At 38.5% G+C, this 11,119-nt stretch overlaps 1 long non-coding RNA gene across 1 annotated transcript; it reads left to right on the top strand.

The window, feature by feature from the left end:
• Positions 1–4,393: 4,393 nt before the first annotated feature.
• Positions 4,394–6,403, top strand: LOC120436912. Its single transcript, XR_005610655.1, has 3 exons — positions 4,394–4,489; positions 4,578–4,800; positions 4,893–6,403. It is a non-coding gene; the product is annotated as an uncharacterized LOC120436912 (long non-coding RNA).
• The last annotated feature ends 4,716 nt before the right edge of the window (positions 6,404–11,119 follow it).

Genomic DNA, 11,119 nt, shown 5'->3' with positions numbered 1-11,119 from the left:
AATGAGTCGCCCCATGAGCTATCTGGAAACCACAACACATGACAGTTGTAATATTTGGATGACAAGTTTGGCTGATAAATACAAATGCAGACCTGAGACACCAGAATATGAGGAAATGTCGCTGGCTGATTTTGCTGCCCTGTGCCGGTTGGTGAGTGGTCCAAATGAAGGAAAAGATGTGCTTCCTCTTCTAAACCAGCTTGGATTTGTACAAAGGCGAAAGAATGATAAACCAGCTATAATCAGGTATTACCACAGCTCACAAGAAAAAGATCCTGAGCAATATTATGGTCGACTGTTGAGACTTTACCTTCCACACAGATCAGAGCAGGAACTGAAACCACAAGGGTTCCAAACCTATCAGTCCTTCTACAACTCGGGTTTTGTACGACTTCCGTGTTCAGACCACAGTGAGTCTGTGAAAAGGGTTGTAAAGAGAAATAAAGACAAGTATGAGAAGAACTCTGAGGATATTGAGAGTGCACTGGAAGAGTTTGAACAAAATAGGGATGTTGTGATTGATGAATGGTGTAATCTGGCTCCTGAATCTGAAGTTGTGAGGTTGCAATGTGATGAGAATCTTCCTGAGAGACATTCTGATGATGAGAACGAACAGGAGAATGTTCCCGACTACAGTCGTCAGTCTGATGCTGTAACAGAGATCAGAGCCGTCAGAGAACAACCTGCAGTAGATCCAGCTGTGGTACGCGTAATGTATCAGAATCTGAACCAGAAGCAGGCCTGCGTGTTCTATGCCATTAGAGACTGGTGTATTCAGCGAGTTTGTGGTTTGAACCCAGATCCATTTTTCTTCTATATCAACGGTGGTGCAGGAACTGGAAAATCACATCTGATTAAATGTATTCACTCTGAAGCATCAAAGATCCTGAGCAGACTGCCTGCTAATGCAGAAGAAGCTGACATATCAAATCCAACTGTTTTACTGACGTCATTTACCGGTACAGCAGCTTTTTCTATCAATGGCTCTACGTTACATTCTCTACTGAAACTACCCAGGAGTCTGAAACCACCCATTCAAGGACTTGGTAATCAACTGGATGAAGTCAGATCTGAGCTTATAAATGCTGAAATTATTGTTATTGATGAGATTTCAATGGTTTGAAACCCTTTTGCTTATGTGGATGCAAGACTGAAACAAATCAAAGGCACTCAGAGACCTTTTGGTGGAATGTCAGTTTTAGCTGTTGGAGATTTTTACCAGCTGCCACCAGTGCGACAGTCTAAACCTCTCTGTGTTTATGATCCAGAACAGATTGACCTGTGGCAGGAACATTTTCAGATGATCACTCTAACGGAGATCATGCGTCAGAAAGATGATGTGGCCTTTGCAGAGATGTTGAACAGGATTAGAGTCAAAGAAAAGACAGATCAGCTTTCTCAGTGCGACAGAGATTTGTTGTCACAGGCTGTGACTGCACCAGAAGAATGTCCAATCGAGGTCTTACACATTTATGCCACCAACAAGAATGTTGAATCCCACAACACAGATACGCTCAAGAAGCTTCATTCAAACATTATAATCATCAATGCAGACGATTTTCAGAAGGATAAATGTACAGGCAGAATGGCACGAAGAGACAAACCATTTACAGGTGGGAGAAATGATTTACCCGACACCCTGAATGTTGCTGAAGGAGCTCGAGTGATGCTGACCAGAAACTTGGACACACTAAACGGTTTGGTCAATGGTGCTTTTGGTATACTGATAAAGGTGGTGAGATCTGAAAATGATGGACAAATAATTAAACTGGGGCTCAGAATGGACAACCGGCAGCCTATGAGACACAACCGAAGTGCTAATGCAGCATCTGATGATCTGGTTTACATTGAGAGAGCAGAGGAGAGTCTGAAGTTTAAAGGGAGATGCACGCAGACAGTTTCCTGTAAAGCTAGCATTTGCCTGCACAATCCACAAAACTCAGGGTCTTACAACACAGACAGCTGTAGTTTCAATGAAGAACATTTTTGAACCAGGTATGGCTTATGTTGCTCTCAGCAGGGTGACGTCTCTCAGTGGACTCTATTTACAGGACTTGGATGAGAACAAGATTTACGCCAATCCCGAGGTAACTGCAGCGCTCCAAACCATGAGACAAGCCAGCGTTGAGGAAATGATGCCTCTTCTTCAGGTCAGAGAAACAGCCAGCAGACCTGACACTCTTACACTGATCCATCACAATACGGAGGGCTTGCCATCTCACATCAGTGACATCAAGAGTCATCATGAAATGTGTTTAGCAGATGTTTTGTGTCTCACAGAGTCTCACCTCCAAGGCTCCTTTGTTGCAGACAGTCTTCATTTGGACGGCTACACCATGTTCAAACGCACTTAACAGACATGTGTCCTACACAAACTTTCCTCACATGGCCAGCAGAAGTGGTGGGGAGTTGTTGTGTATTTGAGGAATCATTTTCAGGTTCAGGTAAAACAGTATCTGCATAATGTCACTGATCTTGAGTTTTTAGTGTTGAAGGTTCAGGCTCCATTCCCTGCGCTCATTGCTGTTGTGTACAGACCTCCTGACTACAGTTTGACACCATTCATGCAAAACCTGGTAAGTCTTTTAGATTCACTTGAAATAATGGACTGTCACCCAATAATTGTGTGTGGAGATTTTAATGAGAACCAGTTACAGAGTGGAAGAAAACAGATTCTGGAGCAGTTTCAGTCGAGAGGGTATTCACAGCTGATCACTTCTGCCACTACAGACAAGAACACCCTGCTTGACCTCATTTTTGTTTCTCAGCCACAGCAAAGTCTCCATTCAGGTGTCCTGAGAACATATTACAGTTACCACAACCCTGTGTTTTGTGTCCTGTCCTCCAGCCAATCATGAAGTCGTCTGGTGAGTTTTGAAACAATTATAGATCATGTTTGTTACAGAGTTTACTGATTGTAGAGTATGAAAAAGATTTTTCATTGAAAAAATTGTCTTCCCTACTCTGTCTGTCAGAAGACCCTTTCTTATTGCAATGTTATTAATCATTTCACCAAATCATGGCTGAACTTCATGCAGAGCAGGGAACATCTCCCTTCTGTTATCATGCACCTCTGATCTGAAATGTGCTGCAACATTTATTAAAGCAACATCATTTATTTTTTATCCTCATGTTTTAAATGACTAAATCTACTCTTTTAAAATGCATTTTTTCATTGATGTAAATTGTCCTCTCCTTTTGTTGATAGTTTATTTTACTGTGATGTATGTATCTCAAGAAATGAGAGCTTCCCCTCAAAGGGCTTTCAAATTATTAAATAGTAAATAAATAAATCCCAGATAAATGCAGGTATTTATTATAGGTCACATGCATAAATGCAGACACTTATATTTTATTGATTATAATAGATTTTGTAGAATCAAAGGTTTGTTTTGTGAATGAGTTTTTGTTGATCATGTTTTACAGGTAAAAGAAAAAAGTCAAAAGTTTTAAACTATCTTTAGGCTACCAGAGATTTCTGTAATACAAATACTTTTAGAGCTAACAGAATGTGTATAAAAACTGATTTAGATATAAATGGAAAGTTTCTGCATCCATTTTCTGACTTGGCCTTTATCCGGGTGGGTTTGGGTTTGGGTGGATAAAGGCCAAGTCAGAATTCTCGAGCAGCTGGAAAAAGCTAGAAGACATCAGAAAGCATGGGCTTTAGGTGTAGCCCATACTTTCTGATGCACTAAGTAGATTTAGTAACTGACACCCCATACCAACATTATATTGACACTTGGGGGCTGAGATGGGTGCGTGGGTGGGGAGGGTGGGTAGTGTTTAAAGCACTTTATGTTTTGTAGGTTTATTTTCTTCAGACAGGGCACACACAGTCATGTGTCCTTTGTGGCAAAAGCTTCAAACGTCACCATCCTCAGCTGAAACAACAACATCTTAACACCATCTTCATGAACTGCTGAGCCAAACCTGATCCATCAGTGCTGGACTGCACAGATAACTACATGCCACAAGGAGACTGCTGCTTTATGAACTGCCATACCAGTGTGTCTTCAATGGAGAAGATGACACACCCATCACCTGACCTCCTGCCTGATCTGGAGACCATCATCATGCTGCCACACTACACACCTCTGAGACCATCAATGATGACTCATACTGAGGAAACTGTATTTCCTGTCAGAGATGCTCAGTGATCCTCAGAGCAGAGAGAGGTATGATTCTTTATCTTTATTAAAAAATGTCAGTGCTTTTAATTCAATTAATTAATTTAAATCCTGATTATTGCATAAATAATTCCACACTCAAATGATTATACTTGTTGACACTTTCTGAGTTTTAATTCACATTATGGATTACAAATCTATGCTTTTTCTATTTTGTCTCTCTGTGCAGGTACTGCTGTCTTCTGAGTTTTTCAGTTTCCAAACTGAGATATTCAAACCTCATCACAGAGCTTGTGTCTATCTTCACCAATCTCACACTCACATGGTGTGAGATTGCTCTGGCCTGCAGCACCTATGAGGTATTTCAATATTTTCTCATTGTATAACTTGTTTGTAGTTTTTATGCCTCAACACCAATGAAATGTTGTTTTTTCTGTATGTTTTTAGAACAAGCTCGTCCTGCATGCCTGCATTTCAGCTTCTTAGACTCTACACAAGTGGACAGAGTGTCAGTGTTTGACCGCTCTTATAGACACCGACTTCTGTCACCTCACTGCTACTGATCTGGCACCTCACTCCAGGAAGACAGAGGGTTGCAAGCCTGTCATCGTTTCCAGTGTGACTTTGCATTCTTGGAGTAGCATCAGATTTTTCCCACAAATATTCAAAGGTAACATTTATTTTGAGCTTATTTTTTTTAAATCAAAAGCCTTCCATTGTGTAAATTATATTTTATATGTTTTTGTCTTCTTTTTGATTTAGATGCAGTGATCGGATATGCTGGGGCTTTGTTAACAGTGTGGAAAACGTGTTTGTGATGGTATTTAAAATGAGGCTTTAAGGTGACAGTTTCCATGTAATTTCAGTCCTTTTACTAAACAAAAACATCTTTTTCATAACATCTTTTTAATTTTTTTTTAGCAGCACATCATTGGTCAAAGGTAAAAAGAGTCACATGTCACATCAACAATGAATTTTTGACTCTATTTGTGTCACCAGATTTAAGAAACAATATCAGTATCAAATCATATGATATTATATGATATATCATTTGAAACTGAGCTTTGGATTAATGTGGAAATATATTGTTTTGTATTTTCGATTGTTGAATATTTATGTTGTAGAAAAAACCCAATCTATTTACCCAAACAACGCAACTTGTTTGGGTAAATAGTGGATTAGTGTAATTTTAGTCTATAAGCATAGCAACCTGAATTCATACAAACACACAGCTCTAAATCTTGAATTGTTGGATGCACAATAATGATCATTTGATTATTATGGACATTTAAATCAGAATCTATTGAACCATTACATATATTCTTTATAAAGATTACACAACCTCAAAATGCAAAAAAAGAAAGTGTTTTAGAGGATAAATAAAGAAAGCTCAAAGTGTGTTTGTATGAATACTGCCTTAGTATGGGGTGTCAGTAAGTACATGAGTATGGAATAGGTGTAACAGTGGTTTTCCACATCTGTGCTTAGACTGCTCTAATATGTACAGATAATCGGTCAGACATATAGTTTGACCCATTAAGTCTGTTTGAAAAGTTCATGAAGTTCATGAAGGTCTCATCCAGTGCTATGTGTTTCTGTTTATCATTTTATATGAGGTCACACAGCTGACTTGAGTTTTGATCAGAGTAGAACCATAACATACAATATTCTTGCCAAAACAGGTGCACCCCTGTTTTGGAAATATTCTTTATTTCATCCCTGTTTCTTTAAATATGTGCATCAATTGTTCAGCTGTGTGACTCTCCATACCTGAAATATATCCCAATGTCGGCTTTATTTCAACAGTATTTTGTAGTTTGGTACCATATTTATTATCAAATCAAGAAGCTGTAATTGAAAAAAAAGAAGCTCTTGAAAGTTACATGTGCCATATGTAGCTGTAGCTCAGGTGTCAGAGCAGGTCAGCTACTAATTGGAAGGTTTGTGTTTCGATCTCAATCTGCTCCAGTCTGGAGCATGCCAAATATCCTTGGGTATGATACTAACCCCATGTTGCCCTTTGATGCATCCATCGGAGTGTGAATGTGTATGAATGTCAGATAGTGAGCACTTAAAAGGTTAGAAAAGGTGCTTGTGTGATTGGTTGAATGAATTAGTTGTATAAAGTGCTTTGAGTGCTCAGATAGAGTAGAAAAGCATGTTGTTTATCCTTGACATACGGTGTGTGCACAAAACTCCAGCAAATTAGAGAATATATTTTGTCTTTCACTTCCTGCTTTTATATGTGTATATTTTTGCAGTTAATAGCCTATCATGTGGCTTCCTATCTTAAGGACATAAACATAAACATGGCAAACAAAGATATTTACAATTCTAACAGATGCTTCAATTGTTTGTATAGATTTTAGATTCATTTGATTTGCATTTTCTAATAATATTTTTCTGATTGTCCCAAATGGTATTTTTATTTCTGTATGCCATTATTGTAATCTTTGATCTTATGTTTGCATAAATATTCAAATGTTTTACTTTTCTACTACTGTGTTTCTACTTTCTAAACTTTCTGCCACTCTTTGGAATTTCAATAACATTTTATTTTTTGTTTGTTTTATCTCTGACCACAGTATCTTGTGCATTTATTACCTAAATGCTGTTTGTGTGTTTTTGTTTTCTTGTTTTTTGGGGTTTCTTATTTTTTTTGCCATTTTTACATTTCAACAGCTGTACAAACTCTGCAATTTTACCTTGGTTTTGTTCCACATTTGTTTATCTGCTGGTTGTTGTTTTTTTTCCTTTTCTAATGTTTCTGGTAATTTTTCACACTTGAACAACAAGTAGCTTTGAGTTTACTTCAGCGTTTTCAGCTATTTTCTGCTGACAGTTTGGCTTAATTATTACATATCTGCAAAATTATAGCACTTCTGCTAAGTTGTAATGTTTCTGCCAAGTTATTAATTTTCTGCTAAATTATATTATTTCTGCTAGGTTACACTACTTCTGCTAAGTTATGTTTTGCTAAATTATTAGATTTCTGCTGAGTCTTACCTTCTGGTAAACCACAATATTTCTGCTAAATTGTTATGTTCCTTAAAAGTTATTGCATTTCTGCTAAGTTATTACATTTTTGTTAACTTTATATGGTTCTACAAAGTTATTAAAATTTCAAGACCTTTTCAAATACTGACTTTGATTTTTTCAGCTTCTTTAGCAATTTTCAGCTGTTTTCAGCAGACAGCTTCAGCTTTACAGCATCCACACTGCATTTTCGCAGGAAATGCAAATTTTTCTAGTTATTTTTAATATTCAGTAATGATCATGTCTCACCTCTAGTCTTCTCTTTCTTAATTTCAGGTTTCCACCATGTGTTGTAGATAGTTCAGGAGGTTAACTCGACCAAGCAGTCTTTAGGTTTCGGCTAAGTACTGTTTAGAATACCAGAGTAGGGAAGATGATGTAGGTTTAAGTTTATTAAATTGATACACATATATCAACAAGACAGTGTACATCACTGTCACAACAGCGTTTGTTTTCATTCAAAGGCTTTATGGTTTTTCCTATAATGGTGGGCCAGTCTCTAGTCAAAATGCCCAGGCCGATTTTTATCCCAGTCCAGCCCTGTATACACCTATAGCTACTATACTATTCTATGTTGAGGTGGTGTGTAAAATCGTTTGTAACTAACATTCATTCCCTGACTGATTTTAAATGAGGCAGACAGAGATCATCAGAGAGAGAGAGAGAGAGAGAGAGAGCTCCAATCCTGCAGGAAAGGAAATGAGAGAGAGATAACACATCCAACAAGAGCATCGAGGTGTGAAGGACATGTGGTGTCTGATGAACACGGTAACATGGGAGGAGATGGAGATAAGGTTGTAGCAAAGAAACCTTCCTGCCAGCAGTGTTCAATGGTGAAATGTGGAGGAACAAAGAAAAAGCATACAGCTGGATTGACAGCAACAATGCAATGTTGGGTTGTAAAACTTGTGCAGAGGTTTCTGGCCTCGCTGTCTTTAAACCACAGGACTGTGTTTGTCAGAGTGGCCGCTTTATAAAGTTACCATTCAGGTGAGAAACAGAAAGAGAAGCTGTGATCACTGGGACATAAAATAATAGAGCGAAAACAGTCTTGTGTAAATGGGCTGATTCTTATATAGCGCTTTTCTACTCTCCTGGAGCACTCAAAGCACTAATGGGCTTCATGTGCACATTAGTGCTCAACAAATTGTTTACAAATCCAAAGAGGAGAAAGTAGAAAGAACATGTGACAAAATGAACATGGTTACTTACAAACACAGTGACTGTCCTCAGACAGCATATACAATTGTCAAGTAATTCAGTTCAATTCAGTTTAATTGTCTGTTGCTGTAATTTGGTGCTATATAAATAAAAGTTGACTTAAATAGAATTTTTATTATAAGGTGCCAAATCATAGCCACAGTCACCTCCATGGGCTTTATATTGTAAGGACTGTACAATAATACAGAGAAACAGCAGTTGGTGACAGTGAGAATGAAAAACTCCTTTTTAACAGGAAGAAACTTTTGACAGAACCAGGCTCAGAGAGGGGCGTTCATCTGCCACCTGCTGGGGTCACACACTGTGGAAAAGAGCCAGAAATTAAAAATAACCAAGCCCCTCTTGGAAGTCCTTAAATCACACAGATTTGACCTCACAGATCATTCAGTTGCTTGTGAAGACGATGGCGTACTCTAAGTGTGATTCTGGGTCAGGAGTCTGCTGTGGCACACAGACCCTCTGAAGCAGGGTGGGCAATTCATTTTCCTGAGGGGCCACACGGGAAACTGGGCCTGTTGTGGAGGGCCACATCAATAAACTGAGCTCAATCCTGCTCAGTACTAATTTGATCTCTGTATAAACTGGTACTGGTGAGAGTGTATGTTACAATTAGGCAATGAAAATGTGAAACAGACAGAGTAAAAAAAAGCCCTTCACAGCTTTTTGTTATTACACTGCATGTTTGTCTTGTTTTGTCTCTGCAATAATTCAGTTTAATAAAGTGTTTTGAAATGAACTGAATCACTGAGCTTTTTCTGTGTCTGTGACTCTTTTACTGCTTTTTTACTTAGCAGCAGTTTTTTATGCGGCTCTGCCATCATGTGTCAGAATACAGAGAGAACAGTCAAAGTCAACAACTTAAACACTTTTAGAGCTGATGAACAGCAAAGCTTGTTTTTGACCTGTTTAGACTCTGAAGCCGTCTCACTGAAGACTTTGCAAACAGATAATATTGTTTATGTTTTGATAAATTAAAACTTTTTAAACCCTAAAAGAAACATTTTACTATATTCAACTCTACAAAGACGTACAGTGATATTTTTATTCAACAAGCAACATCACGCAGTAATACGAGCTCAAACTACAAACATGACAATACAGAATAACATCTTTGTTCTTCTGAGCAGCTACAGTGCCTACATGTGTGTCAAAGGCTGCTGTTGGTATATAAATATATATAGAATAGTCATGATCCTGTGTTTACACCCAGCGTTTTGTGTTTGGACTTTATAGTTTTGGATTATTTAATATTCAGAGGTTGTGATTCTGTCCTGTATAGTTGTTATCCCTCTGTTTATGTTCTTAGGTCATCTTAGTTTTCTTATCTAGTGTGTGTGTGTGTGTGTGTGTCACGAAACATACTTGATCGTGTGAGTGAGAAACAGCAACAATGCACCCCAGGAGCAAATGTTGGGTTGTAAAACTTGGAGGAGAAAAAAAAGGGGGGGGGGCACGTAAAACATCATTGTCATCAGGTAGGGACAATGCAAAGCACATAAAGGCTGCGTCCAAATTCAGGGGTAGCATGCTTCGAAGGACCCGACCTACCTGGACCACGTAGGGCAGGTCCTTCGAAGGCCAGGTAGGTTGGAAGTGAGTTGCTGTGAAATTGGAGTCTTCTAGCCTTCGTTCAACTCCGCCCTTACTTCCATGTTTTTCCAGTCGCTAGCGCCGCAGCGCGAAAACTTTAAAATGGACCCAGAAATGTCGCTCAGTTTTTTTGTACATTTTTAATTTTTGAGGAGCGTGAAAAAATTTATTGTCGTCGCCAGCATGTTTTGTACCTTAGGCTCGTCAGAGACAATGATACCCAGATAAAATAATTTTCTTTAATCTACATGCATTTAGAAATTACTTAGCATGTTTTATGGACAATTTCAGTGACTGAATGATTGCCGCACACATTTACTGTATTATGTAAAATATGTAAACTAAATCTCATTGAAACTTATAGAAGAACATTTTCTATTTTTATTTGTTTTCTATTATTCATTTGATCCTGTAACGTATTTGTGTGCATAGATGGGCTGTAAAAGTGTCACAAAGCTGAAAACAGGGTTATTTCTGAGTTCACAAAAAAGCTTAGTGTCAGAGTTATATTGTTGGATTGTCATTTATGCCTAGAAACATATAATCATATATGCTTAGAGGTATATAATCGATTGCATATTGATAGAATGTCTCATCCTTAGTAGTCTGCAAAGACTCTGTGTGCGTTCCAGAGTGCTCTGGCATACACACACGTCCTAAGGTCATGAGAGAGGTCGTACCTTCTCTTTCTGATTTATAGTATAGGAGGACACTGATAGGTTTGTAGCTTAACCCTATTCGCTGGAACGCTAAAGACAATGTAATTACACAGCAAGCAAGACACGAGTAGGCAACGTCCTTTATGTTTTACGTGCACGGGAGAGAACTGAACAAACGCCGTTCCTTCGCTTGACCTCAGTTGCTCTCGTCCGCTCCCCCGTAACACTGCTCTTTTATTGTGGTTACATGAATATGCATAGGGTCATTAACATATGACGTATACATACACACAAAGAGTACCTTGCCTGTGCGTTGTCTAAGCATGTGTGTGTGTGTGTGTGTGTGTGTGTGTGTGTGGGGTCGAGATGTGACCCTGTGAAGACTCCCCAAAGCTGGTGCCAGGAGTCTAGCGGTACATCTGAACAAAAGGCTCTTACACTCAAACAGATATACGTGTGTTTGCTATACCATATATCAGCAAG

This window comes from Oreochromis aureus, unplaced genomic scaffold (assembly GCF_013358895.1).
Source record: "Oreochromis aureus strain Israel breed Guangdong unplaced genomic scaffold, ZZ_aureus HiC_scaffold_346, whole genome shotgun sequence".
NCBI classification, from domain to species: domain Eukaryota; kingdom Metazoa; phylum Chordata; class Actinopteri; order Cichliformes; family Cichlidae; genus Oreochromis; species Oreochromis aureus.
This window is presented reverse-complemented; position numbering and strand designations above follow the sequence as displayed.